The 13,035-nt window shown below is 44.1% G+C and overlaps 1 pseudogene; it reads right to left on the bottom strand.

Moving 5' to 3' along the window:
• LOC142449089 (RNA polymerase-associated protein RTF1 homolog pseudogene) overlaps window positions 1-12,279 on the bottom strand; it is an 80,464-nt pseudogene extending 68,185 nt beyond the window's left edge.
• Window positions 12,280-13,035: the final 756 nt, after the last annotated feature.

Below are 13,035 nucleotides of genomic sequence, written 5' to 3'. Positions count from 1 at the left end.
TCTCCACAATAGCCCGAAGGTAAACACCACGAGAAAGCCCACCAACCCCTGAAGGCACAAACAGTGGGCGGTGCATGCCTGCAATGGCACACGACTCCGTGAGAAGGTGACATGAAGTCGGGACATATGCTGCAGTGCGGTTGAAGCTGGAAAAACGTCTGCCCAATGGAATAAATCAAACAAAAGACAGATATGTTCATGATCTTAAGTATATGAAAATGTAAGAAAAGTAGTCATTGCATTAAAAGGTTACATACAATGAGAAGGGTAGGGCTGGACAACTGAGTGTTGTGAAACAATGGGCAGAAGTTGTGTGATAGGTCCATAGATTTATAACAATCACACACACATGCAATAAAAGGTAGCTGCTTCGGCTGCTATGTGGACTGAACACCTCACAGAGTTTGGTTCCTTGGTTTGGAGGATTAGGGTAATGAATCTGTGAAGATTGTATATATAATTCTTGATAACAAACTTACTAACAGTCATTAAAATTATTTCAAATATGCCTATCTTCTATATTAAAATGTGGTTCGGGTTGAGAAAAGCTCTGTTTTATAAAGATCACTTGGGGGTTGACAGAGGTGGGGAATTCCCTGGTCCTGTGTGGGCTGTGTCAGTGGGGTAACCTGAGAAATGGCCTGATTAAACGGTCACATAATGGGAGAAGGCAAAACGCCTTGAAGGCTTGAAGACACAAGGTGCCCTTGACCAGGTGCAGATTTTTGCTGCATCTCAAGGGTAAGTGATCAACAGGAAATACAGGTCATGAAGAAAGACTGGCAGAGCATCAGCAGCACTGGTTCAAAGGACAGAGATGATGCATTTGGCTAGAATGCAAAAGCAAACCTCTCACTAAAGAGACAGACTCGTAAATGGCATATTTCATGAATCTTTCCAAGAATTTAGAATCATAAGATTAGATGAAATACTTCACAAAGTGAAACCTTGTTTCCTTCCTTGTTTTTCTTCTATTCAACAAGTAAAATTGTGATTTGCAAAAATGGTTTTTTTGGATGAGGAAGGAGGTAATTGAGGTGCATAACAGTAACATCGTTGATTTTTTGTTTGTGAGGTTGCTTGTCAGTGGTAGCTAAAATATATCACTGTTGCAAATTTACAAAACGGTGAGCCCATCACAGTAGTGCTGTGGGTGAATTTACCTGTAGAGAACATTCTCTTCCGGGCCCTGTGCGGAAGAGGAGACACAGAGTAGCAAAGCATGCTTCCTGGGCTAGTCAATACAATACAATAGAGGCACAGAAAGGCACAGAGGAACTCTGGTCTTAATGGAGGGGTCTGTAGATCCATTAATGCTGAATTTCCTGCTTCCGAGGTTAAAAATAAGACACCCCCCTCTTTGTTTTGTGTTCTTTTCTTCATTACTTCCTTTTTTTACTTTATTTATCTTTGTGCATCAGTTTCTTTTTAATTTTTTAAATCATTTTATTGGGGGCTTGTACAATTCTTATCACAAACCATACATCCATCCATTGAATGCCAAGCATATTTGTACATTTTTTGCCATCATCATTCTCAAAACACCTGCTTTCTACTTGAGCCCTTGGTATCAGCTCATTTTCCCCCTTCCTCCCCGCTCCCCTCTCCCTCATATACCCTTGATAATTTATAAATTATCATTTAGTCATATCTTTCACTTTTCTACATCTCCCTTCACCCACTTTTCTGTTTTCCATCCCCCAGGGAGGAGGTTATTTGTAGATCCATATAATCAGCTGCCCCTATCTATCCCACCTTCCTTCTACCCTCACGGTATCACCACTTTCATCACTGGTCCGCGGCCATCTAGCTCAGAAGCAACAAAGCCCACATGGAAGAAACACACCAGCCTGTGTGATCACAAGGTGTCAAAAGGATCCGGTATCAGGCATAAATGAACAAAAAATCATAACATTGTGAAGGAGGGGGAGTGCAGATTGGGGACCTAAAGCCCATCTGTAGGCAACTGGACATACCCTTACAGAAGGGTCACAGAGAGGAGATGAGCCAGTCAGGGTGCAGGGTAGTAACAATGAAACATACAACTTTCCTCTAGTTCTTAATTGTTTCCTCCCACCCACTATCATGATCCCAATTCTCCCTTACAAATCTGGCTGAACCAGAGGATGTACACTGGTACAGATAAGACCTGGAAACACAGGGAATTCAGGACTACTTCCTTTTAAATAGTGTATTTTGTTTGTTTCTAACTGCAAATACTTTAAAATTCTGTTTTTACCAAAATAGGCTATCCTATTTTTCCACTCAAAGAAAGTACCTTTGACTCTTTTGACTATTACCTTAGTATAACTAACTCACTTGCTTAATATGAGTACTTAGGATTTTTCAGTTTAGGGATTTCCTATTGACCTGCCACTTGAATGACAAGAATCGAATTCTCTGTCATTTCTACCACCATGACACCATAACACCACTGCTTGCTACACACTGGTTGCAAATTTGGCATCCACCCCGCCCCACCACACTCCCCCTGCCCCAACTGCCCAAAGATGCTATTGATGAGCTCAGGAGTCCTCAGTCTGGCTCCCTTCTGATGGCTTCCCCTTCTCTCTTGTGTTCAATAGTTTGCTGATAAAATGACCCAAAGGAATCCTATGAAGTGTGTATTATTAGCCTCGATTTAGAAAGGATTAGAGAGATTGAACAACTCACTCAATGTCACAGGACTTCCCAGATGCTGCGCCATGTCCCTATGTCCACCCTTTTAGCCTCAGGTGATACTGCTGATCAAAGAGATGCTCAATAAATATTACCACATCTAGTACTGAAATATGAAAGCTAGCCAGTGTAATACAAGTATCCTCTATCAAAAATCATTGGCATTTTCTGTGGTTGTTAATTGCAACTTTTCCATGTTTCATGAGCATCGTATTTTAACTTCAATACGAGAAATGCCAATAAAAAAAGAAAGTCTGAAATATCAGAATTTATCTTTAGATTTAAAATGAATCTTTACCAAGGAATAAATTACAAGGAACTATTCACACACACACACACACACACACACACACACACACACTCAATGAAATGTTAAGAGAAAGAAAAAGAATGAGAGAGGGAGACCAGACTTTAAAATACTCGACTCATAGCAACTCGGTGTGCCACAGAACAAACCCCCGTCCACCCTACGCCGGCCTCACACTCCTTCCTGGGCTTGAGCCCATTGTTGCAGCCACTGTGTCCAGCCTGGAGTTGGGAGCCTCCCTCTTTTTCGTTGCCTTTCTATTTTACCAAACATGATGGCCTTTTCATGGCATCAGCACAAAACAGAGTGTATACGTGAAATTAAAACTATTTTTCAGATGAAAAGACTCGCACGGTTATTGAGTCTGAAGCACGCAGCCACGGCCAACAACAGCACTGATCCGTCCTTTGCATCCTTACAGATTCCATTTTCCCTGCAAACGATCCTTGCACCAAAGCTTCCCTTCCCCCACAAAATCACAAGAGTGAACAGCTGATCTCAGAAGCCATAGGCTATGTGTCATTTCTGGAAAATTAGAGGCCTCACCCTTTGTACTGTGATTAATTGCCATCTCATAATTTGGGGACTATTTGAACTGAGAAAAGACAAGATCTGCTTAATCATAAACTACTGGTTGAAAATACAAATCTTAAATTATTAGGGAAAATGAATGTTTAGCCATCGGTTTTCCTAGGCATATCTATAAAAAGGGTTTGAAATATTTTAATGTCATTTTATAAATCAAGTTTCAAAACTAATGCAGATTTCTGATAGATACCTTTGAAAACAGAAGCAACAAAGGAAACTGACAATGTAGAAGGTTTTCATTTCATTGCTAACCACCAGGACTGGCGCTCCAAAGACCCTGGGCCCACAAAGAAAGCAACAAGCCCGATCACCCCACTGAGGGAAAAAGCCTGGTTTTGTTTCAGGGTGGGTCAGAATGCAGGCTCGGTGTGGTTGAGTTCTCTGTTCAGGAGCTCACCTGGTTGAAACCAGGGTGTCAGTCAGAGCTGTGGCTTTCATCTGAGGCTCAGAGCTCTTCTCCGTCTCACTGGTTGTTACCTGAATGGATCTCTTTGTGGCTGTAGGACTGAGATCCTGTTTTAGCACTTGTTTAACTGCTGCTCCTAGTGGGAAATTGAAAAGCTCCCAACTGGCAATTCTTCACATAGATGTTTGTTTTCTCCCAAACCAATTGGAGTATGCCTCTCTCTTCTGCAACTAGCCAGAGTAAACTCTGCTTTTAAAGGACTCACCTCACTAGGTCAGGCTCACTTAGGGTAACCTTGAGAATTGAACAGACATGCTAAAAGTTACAGTCTAAGACCAGGGAGTTCTTCAGAAAGGGTTCCTAAACTTAAATAATCCTGTCCCACAGTCATACTTCACAATTCCTTTATATTAATAAAACCCTTACCACTAATGAAAAAAAAAGTTGATCTTATTTTAGGGTGTAAAAGACCCCAAATTCAAATATATGTTATAGAGACTCGTTTACTATGCTTTAAACAGAACAACTACAAGACAACGACACAAACAAATCACCTGGATATGAGAGAGACCGTTGGCATGTGACCATAATGGTGTCCAAATGATTCACAGCCACGTGGCTACTTACACAGGCCGTGGAAAACTGAGGAAAAGACCGGAAATCCTGATTGACGACAGGTCTGTTTATCACAGTCACAGGTAGGATGACGGATGCAGAAAAGGGGCCATGGTTGAGATGCACACACTACTGCAGATTAGAAGGGTTTAGGTTTGTTCAGGGCCATCACGGGCCTCTCCTACCTCAATTTCTGCCAATGACGTGCTCAGACTAGTCACTGGCACCAAGGCTGATCCTCTCTGGGCTGGCCAGGAGAGTCCCAGACAACATCCTCTGCCCGAGAGCAAAGCTTTCAACACCGGTCAGAAACACTCCATGAAGGTGACCCTCTATTGGGACTCAGAATGGATTTAGGGCTCCCACTGTAGACCATAGTCTTCCATGAACCCAGTGCTCAGACAAAATTTAAGCTTTAATACAATAAGCAATGTATAGATGTTAGTAAAACCTACTGGGGAAAAAAAGCTATAGTATTTATCACATCCACACAAAGAACTGGACAAAAGCACACAGCTTAACAAAGTATCACAAAGCGTGCATACACATATAACCACATTCAGCTCCCAAAATAGAAAATTAAATGAGCATCCCCCAGGTTCCCTAATATCTTCTCCCAGGGTCTCTACCCACCTAAAGAAACAAATGAAAACACCACATTCATACACATTGTTGTGGATTCCGCCTCACAGCACCCTTGAGTAGAACTGAAGCCATTGCTGGACAAGGCATATGAAAGACCAAAGAAAACTGAAGATAACGTTCTCTCATTTCCATTTCACTTTCTTTCCTAACCATTCCTGCATCTGGACCTTGTCGTTGGGTGAATGCTCCCCCTTTGATCTCAAGTGATTGATTGTTCTAAGAAGGGCATACCTCCCTAATGTGATGATCTATTACTTGGATGAAAATTGAGCCACAAGATTCATCTCTAGACCTGCAGGGGTCTGAAAGGCATCATCTTAATGAGTCCCACTCATCTCTCCCCAACCAGGAAGCTTGGTCATTTTTAGTGATTTTGAATTTTGTTTTGGATTTTCCTCCTACTATGTATGAAAACTCAAACAAAACCAGCAAACTCACTGACTTGAGTCAATGCTGACTCAGAGACACCCCCACCCCTGTGGGTTTCTGAGACTGTAACTGTTTTCTCCCTTGGAGCTGCTGGTGGTTCTGAACTGCCAACCATAAAGATCACAGCCCAGTGCATACACCACCAGGGCTCTGTAGAGGATCTTCTAATGTGATCACTTTTAGAATAGTCAGTAGTACTAACCAGGCAGGCTCTCGTTCTGATCTTATGGACCCGAGGTTCAAGTGGTCCACTGGTCTATTGGATACATATGCAGCATAAATACATGCTTATTTAGGAATAATCTGGGTCAAATCTCTATATATACATTCATGGGTATAATCTAATCCTCCTCATACCTCCTCAGTTTGTCCCTCTCTGTTGAGAGTGAGGCTTTTGTACATAGACCCTTAATTATGTTGGGGAATTTCCCTCTGATAGCTTTTTAATTAGAGCTTCAACCGTCCTTTTGTGCAGCCAGCTCGGCTCCAAAGGCATCTTTTTTATTAGCAACCAGTGTCGCTGGGGTTGAAAGGAGCCCATTAAATTGGGCTTCAACATTTTCTACTTGTTTGGGATCCAGCTTCCTCAAACTGCTTGCATGCTGTCTTTCATTTTTCTAGTTTCACAATTTACAGTTCTCTCCCATTTCCTTGACCTGATGCGTCTCATATCTTTAAAATAAACCCATTGTCTTTTGCTTTAGTGGGGTGAGTGGGAGAGAACAAAAGAAGATAGCATAGTGCTCAATCCAGTCTATCTGGCAAGATAACTATTTTTTTTATTTGCATAGATTTTGTTGTGGGCATCTCCCCATCTAGGTGGAAAATAGTAGCCACAGATAATTGCTACGTATCATCCAACTTTCTCTATCTTTCCCTCACTGCACTTGCATCTCCTGCAGGAATTTCTCCAGGAGGAATTTAAGCTACTTTAAAATGACGTGATGTAGCCCAGAGTTTCATAAAATAAGATTTACACTTGCTTCCCATAGCTTGGAATGGACTGCCTTATTTTGTTGTTGTTTCGGAGATATTTATATATTTTTATCTTGTTCAGAATGTGCCATGAGGAAACATACCATGTATAGTATCAAATCTAATATCCCATGACCATATGTTGATAAAGTCGAGATATTTATGAGGTGTGACTTCCACACTGATAAGTTAGTTATTATTTCTGTCTAATGACAGTATTTTGAGCAAATATGTGCATTAGATTACAAGGCAAACTCTTTTCCCGAGAGGATTTGGGAATGGGCACCGGAGCATTGACATGAGCAGCCCCGGTGATAGATGCACAGAGCACTCCCATCTAGGAGTGTGGGCTGAGGGGGTTCTCTCAACATGGTGCAGGGTAATTTGAGGCAAGTTTTGTATTGCTACAGGGAAATTACTTCAGGAACGTGCATTCATTATAAAAATGCTAGATCCAAATTTATTGCCCTGAGAAAAGAACTCATAAAATGATGGGTCATTGGCTGAAGTGGTCTACTTCCTTACCATGTTGCCCCTTGGAATGGGACCTGTTGCTGGAGAGAATATAGGATATTTTCCCTCCACCCCAGGGACCAAAGAACTGCTGGAACAAAAGGGAGCATGAGCTTCCTTTCTTTAGAGTCTTTGTGTTAGACAAATTTCCCTTCTTTGTCAGGGAAGGACATTGGAGTGGAAGGGGCTCTGAACAAAGGGAAGCCTGCATAACAATTAGTAGGAAATGAGGAGCCTCAAGCATAGAGCCCTGGTGGTGAGCTGGTTGGGCATTGGGCTGCTAACTGTAAGGTCTGTAGTTCAAAACCACCAGCTGCTCTGTGAGCAAAAGAAAAGGGCTCCTCTGTTCATAGTTACATGTAGGAAGCCCACTGGGCTAGGTCTCCCCAGGGCTATAGAGGAGTCACTGAGTCAGAATCCACTCGCTGGCATTGAGGGTTGTTTTTTTTTTCCCCACATACAGCGAATGTCCTGATTCCTCTGACCATGCAGACAGCCAGAGGGAGGGGAGTCACTGGAGCACCACCCCTCCAAATGGTGGCTGATCCACTTACTTGGCCATCTGAGGGTGACAGCCTTTTAGTGTGTGAGATGTGAGCGCGCTCTGGGTAACTGGGCTCAGGGGACAGCGGTGCCCGCAAAGGCTGATGTCCGAACTGAACAAAGAAGGGAAAGGGTGGCAATTGTGAGGATGTTCATTAGCCTTCTCATCCCTGCCACTTCACAGGGATTACAGAGGCGAGGCAGCAATTGTCTCTGAAAGACAAAAGGCTGCGTCAGGGAAGGCTGCTGTTCAGAAAGTTGGCCTCCTTTGTGGGAAATGGTGAGGCTGACTCATCAATTAGACACTCATGGTAGGTCATCGTGAATTGTCATCACTCTGGAATAAGGGTTTCCCAGTGAGCCCAGAGAGAAGATCAGACGTGAATTCTTCACTGCTTGAGAAGTAATGCAATACTTGGTCTCATTTCACATAGATTTTGTTGTGGGTGTCTCCCCATCAAGATGGGAAATAGCCACAGAAAATTGCTATGTATCGCCCGACTTTCTCTATCTTTCCCTTAATGCACTTGAATCTCTCAGTGCCTGTGCTTCCCTGCCTTGCTCCATGTCTAGCAGAGTTTCACCATCTAGGCCCCAGGGACAAACTGAAATCAGCAGAGAAAAAGAGTCTGACTTTTTAATTCTGTGACAAGGAGAGCAGAACAGGAAGAGTGTCATCAGAACACTATTTTAATTTATTCAGCTTGTTACACTAGCTCCATCAGTAAATCAAGAAAAATTCTATAATGCTAAGTTTCCAAGCAGAGGGTCACCATAACTGGCTCACTCTAACTTAATTCCTTAGAATGTGGGAAGGTGAACAAGCTTCCCAGAGGCACTCGTTCCATACCACATGCTCTTGCAGGATGCTGTGCACACCGTCCCAGGATGTTGTAGGCTTTTGATCAGCCCTCACAGAAGCTCCCGCTGAGAGCCCCTGCCGGAATAACTGGGAACAGTGGCACACATTTGAGGAGGATGCCAGGAGCTCTGTGCCTGTTACGGATTGAACTGTCTCTCCCCAAAAGATTGGTGGAAGTCTTAACTGCTGGTTCTGTAAATGTTACCCAGTACAGAGCAAACAAATCTGTCTTGGAAGAAGTATGGCCAAAGTTCTCCTTAGAAACAAAGATGGTGAGACTTGGTCTCACGAACTGCGAACATGTTATCAGGGGATACCAGTCCCTGGAAAAGTGACGGCATGCTTGGTAAAGCAGAGGGTCAGTGGAAAAGAGGAAGATTCTAACAATAGTGCATGTGATACGTAGGGTTTGGGGTTTTGTTTTATTTTTTTGCCAACATGACTTTCATAGAAACATGTGGGTGGAATTTAGCCTGTCAATTAGGTCACAGCTTGATTGGAGGGCCACTGAGATAAACAGCTCTTTGAACCAGCCTCTTCCTCTCTCTCTGCCTTCACCTTCCTGTTAGCCCAATGTGGAGTCCTGCGTGAGCCCTGGGGATTCGTCAACCACCATTGGACCCACAAGTCTTTGCACCCACCCAGCCTGTGATCGTTCTGCATCATTGCATGTGGCTTCGTGGGTCTGAAGCAGGATTTATGGACTACAATGGGATTAACTGACTAGTGTTGGACTTATGGACTTGATCTGGACTGGGCTGGAATGTTTGTGATTATCTCTTCATATGAAGCTCTCTCTCTCACACATATATGAGTGTCCTCACTTTTTGCTAGTTGATCCTGCCTAATACAGTGGGATGGCACAGGGTCGGGCAGTGTTCTGTTCTGATGTACTTTGGGCTGCCATGGGTCAGAACTGACTTGACGGCACCTAACAATTACATGGGATTAGGGTCTTGGAAGATGTTGTCATTTAGGATCAGATGAGGTCACACTAGAGTAAGCTCCGTCCCCGTGCAGTTTGAATGGTATCTTCCCGAAAGAGAAGAAAATACACAGACTCTGGGAGACAGAAGTTAGATGTCAACTGTAGCCTGAAGCCCAGGAATGCCTGGAGCTACCAGAGCCAGAGGGGCTTGGAAGACTTCTCCTCTCAGAGCCCTCCAGAAAGAATCAACATGCCAGATAGCTGGATTTGGACTTCCAGCCTCCGGAGTTGCGAGACAATCCGTTTGGATTTTCTCAGCGACCTGGTTTGTGGTATTTTGCTTTGGCAGCCCTGCTCCAGGCTGTGCCCCACTGCTCTCTCTCTCCCTCTGCTGATGATCTGTTCTTTATTACTTGCCATCCTTCTTCCGGAGGATTCCCTGGCATCGGAATGCAGTTTCATTTTGGAGGCTGCTGCCATTTGCAACCAGCCCCCGCTCACTCTGCAGAGCCTCAGTTTACAGGGCTTGGAATGCTGGCCTCCTGCCAGAGTCGCTCCCTGCCATCCAGTGAATCTTCCCTCCAGCCACCCTTCTGCAGCCTTCTCTGCACCCAGCCCCTCACGCCTGGCGACCTGCAAGTTGGCACGTCATTCTTCTGGATGCTGTTAGCAGTGGCGGAAATGTCTGCAGCGGGAGCAGGGATTCCATGCTAGTCTCTGCAGGCTGCTGAACAGGCCAGACCTTGTGGTGACCCGGAGTGGAATCCTAGCAATAAAGAGAGCTGCCGACCTGGAGAAATGCCTTCCAATGAATGTAGGAGTTTTAAACATGGTTACTCTTTATTATAGCGCGGAGATTTAAACGTGTTTTATTTTATTCCCCCCACCACCCTGATTAAGTTTTACCAATCTATGCACAAGGGCATAGAAACGTGGTACATGTTCATCTCGACACAGAACTCAACCTCACTGCAACTGACTCACAGAGACCCTATAGGGCGGGCAGAAGAACTGCCTCTGTGCAGATCCGAGACTTTAACTCTACAGGAGCAGAAGGATGCATCTTGCTCCCTCGGAATGACTGGTGGATCCGCAACGCTCACCTCACAATGAGCAGCCTTATGTAAAACGCACTACGCCACCACGGCTCTTGTGGTAATTACATAATTTCATGTTAGCTTGATACAAGAATGAAGAGGTGGAGTCTACCCTGTCAATCAGGTCACAACCTACCCTCCTTGTGGGTGTGGCCTTCTCATGAGCATTCTAGGAACTTCCTCTCTTCCTTCCTGGAGGTGGGACACACTCTCTCTCTGTTTCACATTCCTGTTGACAAGCCACATGGAGCCATGCTGATGTCAGCCAGAGCCCTGAAGATGTGTCCACTGCCATTGGATCCACAGGACTTTCTACCCACCAGCCTGCGATCTTTCTGCATTTGACATCATTGAGTCTAAAATGGAATTCATGGGCTAATGTTGGACTTATGGGCTAATATCAAACTTATGGACTTGATCTGGACTGAGCTTGGATATTTTATTGATGCATAATTACTTCTTGATATAAAGGTCTCTCTTACATACATGAATGTTCTTGAATTTATTTCTTCGGTTGACCAGACTAACACACTCCTACACAGATTTATTAAGTTATTTAAGACATATGGGGGTGGGGGGGAGGGTTTAAAGGTTCTTTAAAGAAACAAAACAAAACAGAAACCTCACTACCATTGAGTCTATTTTGACTCATGGTGACCCAATGGGACAGAATGGAACTGCCCCTATGGGTTTCTGAGAGTGTAACTCTTTATGAGAGCAGAAAGTCTTGTCTTTCTCTCATAGAACGGCTGGTGTTTCAAACTTCTGACTTTTCTACTGTTTTCTACGCTCCCTGCCATGGATTTTACTCTAGGACAGGGTCTGGAACCCTGACTATTGATAGCTGGAGCCAGACAATTCTTTGTTGTGGAGGAATTTCCTGTGCATTGTAACATACTGAGCAGCTTCCCTGACCCAATAGCAACTTCCAGTTGTAATAACCAAAGTGTCTCTAGACATTACCAGATAGTCTATGTGGGGGCAAAATTGCCGCTAGTTGCAAACCACCGGCCGAGCAGAAGAGGAAATCAGTAAAGGAAAGTTACTCAGAAGGCTTGAGCGCATCACCTCTAATCTCGGATGCTGCAATGCACTTTCCTTGGTGTTGGAGGCTGGCAAGTGCTATTGGCAGGAGCGCTGGAACTGTTACAGCCAAGCCAGTGTCTGTCTGCTGGGTGAGTCTTGAAGGCCTGAAGAGTTCTGTGGCCCCCAGATTAGACCTCTACATTTGAAACCTTATTTTGTTGCTGGACACTATAATTTTCTCACTGCTCTTAGCCTCCCTCTACTTCTCAGGATACAGAACTTATTATTAGAGATGTCTTATGCATTCTTCTAGATTGCTTCTTGAATATGCTGACAAATATGAGTACACATTATATATATGTGAAATAATAGTGTTGCTTTTCTACTTTTACTGATCTTATTGTAGAAAATTGTATTTCAGTTTCATTTTATTTAAAGTTTTTACCCTGTTGTTGTTGCTTTTGAGAGTGTACCTAGCAAAGCATCCACTGATGCAACTGTGTCTACGTGCACAGTGCAGTGGCACTGAATCCAGTTGTGAGACCACTTCCAGTTGTGAGGCCGCTTCCCGTTGTAAAACCGCTTCCAGTTGTGAGACCGCTCTTCTCCTGGGTTGAGTTGCTCCTCCCCCATTAACAGAAACTCAAACTCTTCAAAGGGTTCCATCTTCTCTTTCAAGTTGCTGTTGTCAGTTTAATCCCATATGAACCAAAAAATCCAACCTACCATTCTCGACTCAGTTCCAACACACAGCCACCATGCAGGATGGAGTACAACTGGCCCCATAAGCCTCTGAGGCCGCCCAGCTTTATGAGAGTCAGCAGACCCCTGGGAGACCAGAGAACCCAAACCCAACTTGCTGCCATCGAGTCGATCGATGCTGACGTAAAGCCACTCTGTAGGACAGGGTAGAACTGCCCCCGTGAGGTCCTGAGACTCTCACTCTTAGAGGGAACAGAAAGTCTGTCTTTCTCCTGCAGAGACGCTGATGGTTTCCAACTGCTAGTCGTTTGGAGCATAGCTCAACTCGTAACCCCCATGCCACCAGGGCTCCTCTGGAGACCATACAGATCTTAAGAGAGCAGAGTGCTGCAGGCTGACCTTTGTTACTAGTTTAGCTGATCTATGCTTGGATTTTATGAAGATTTCAGACAATATTTTTGATTTAAGGTTTAAAGATGATCTCTGGGCAATAGTTTCAGGGGTCCATTCAGCCTGATGGCTCCAAAAAAATCTTTGATCAAGCTGTTCAGTAATGCTAGCAAGAGGCTGTCCAATTCCTCTGGTCTCAGGGCAATGAGGCAATTGTTCACAGTGGCAATTAGCCACACATTCCATATGTTCTCTTATGTTCTCCCTTTTCCTCTGGTGCTCCAGGTGAGCAGAGGCCATGGTTGTGCAGTGTATTGCTGCTTACGAGAC

This window comes from Tenrec ecaudatus, chromosome 5 (genome assembly GCF_050624435.1).
Source record: "Tenrec ecaudatus isolate mTenEca1 chromosome 5, mTenEca1.hap1, whole genome shotgun sequence".
NCBI classification, from domain to species: Eukaryota; Metazoa; Chordata; class Mammalia; order Afrosoricida; family Tenrecidae; genus Tenrec; species Tenrec ecaudatus.
Note: the sequence above shows the minus strand (reverse complement) of the source record. Positions and strands in the feature narration are given on the sequence as shown.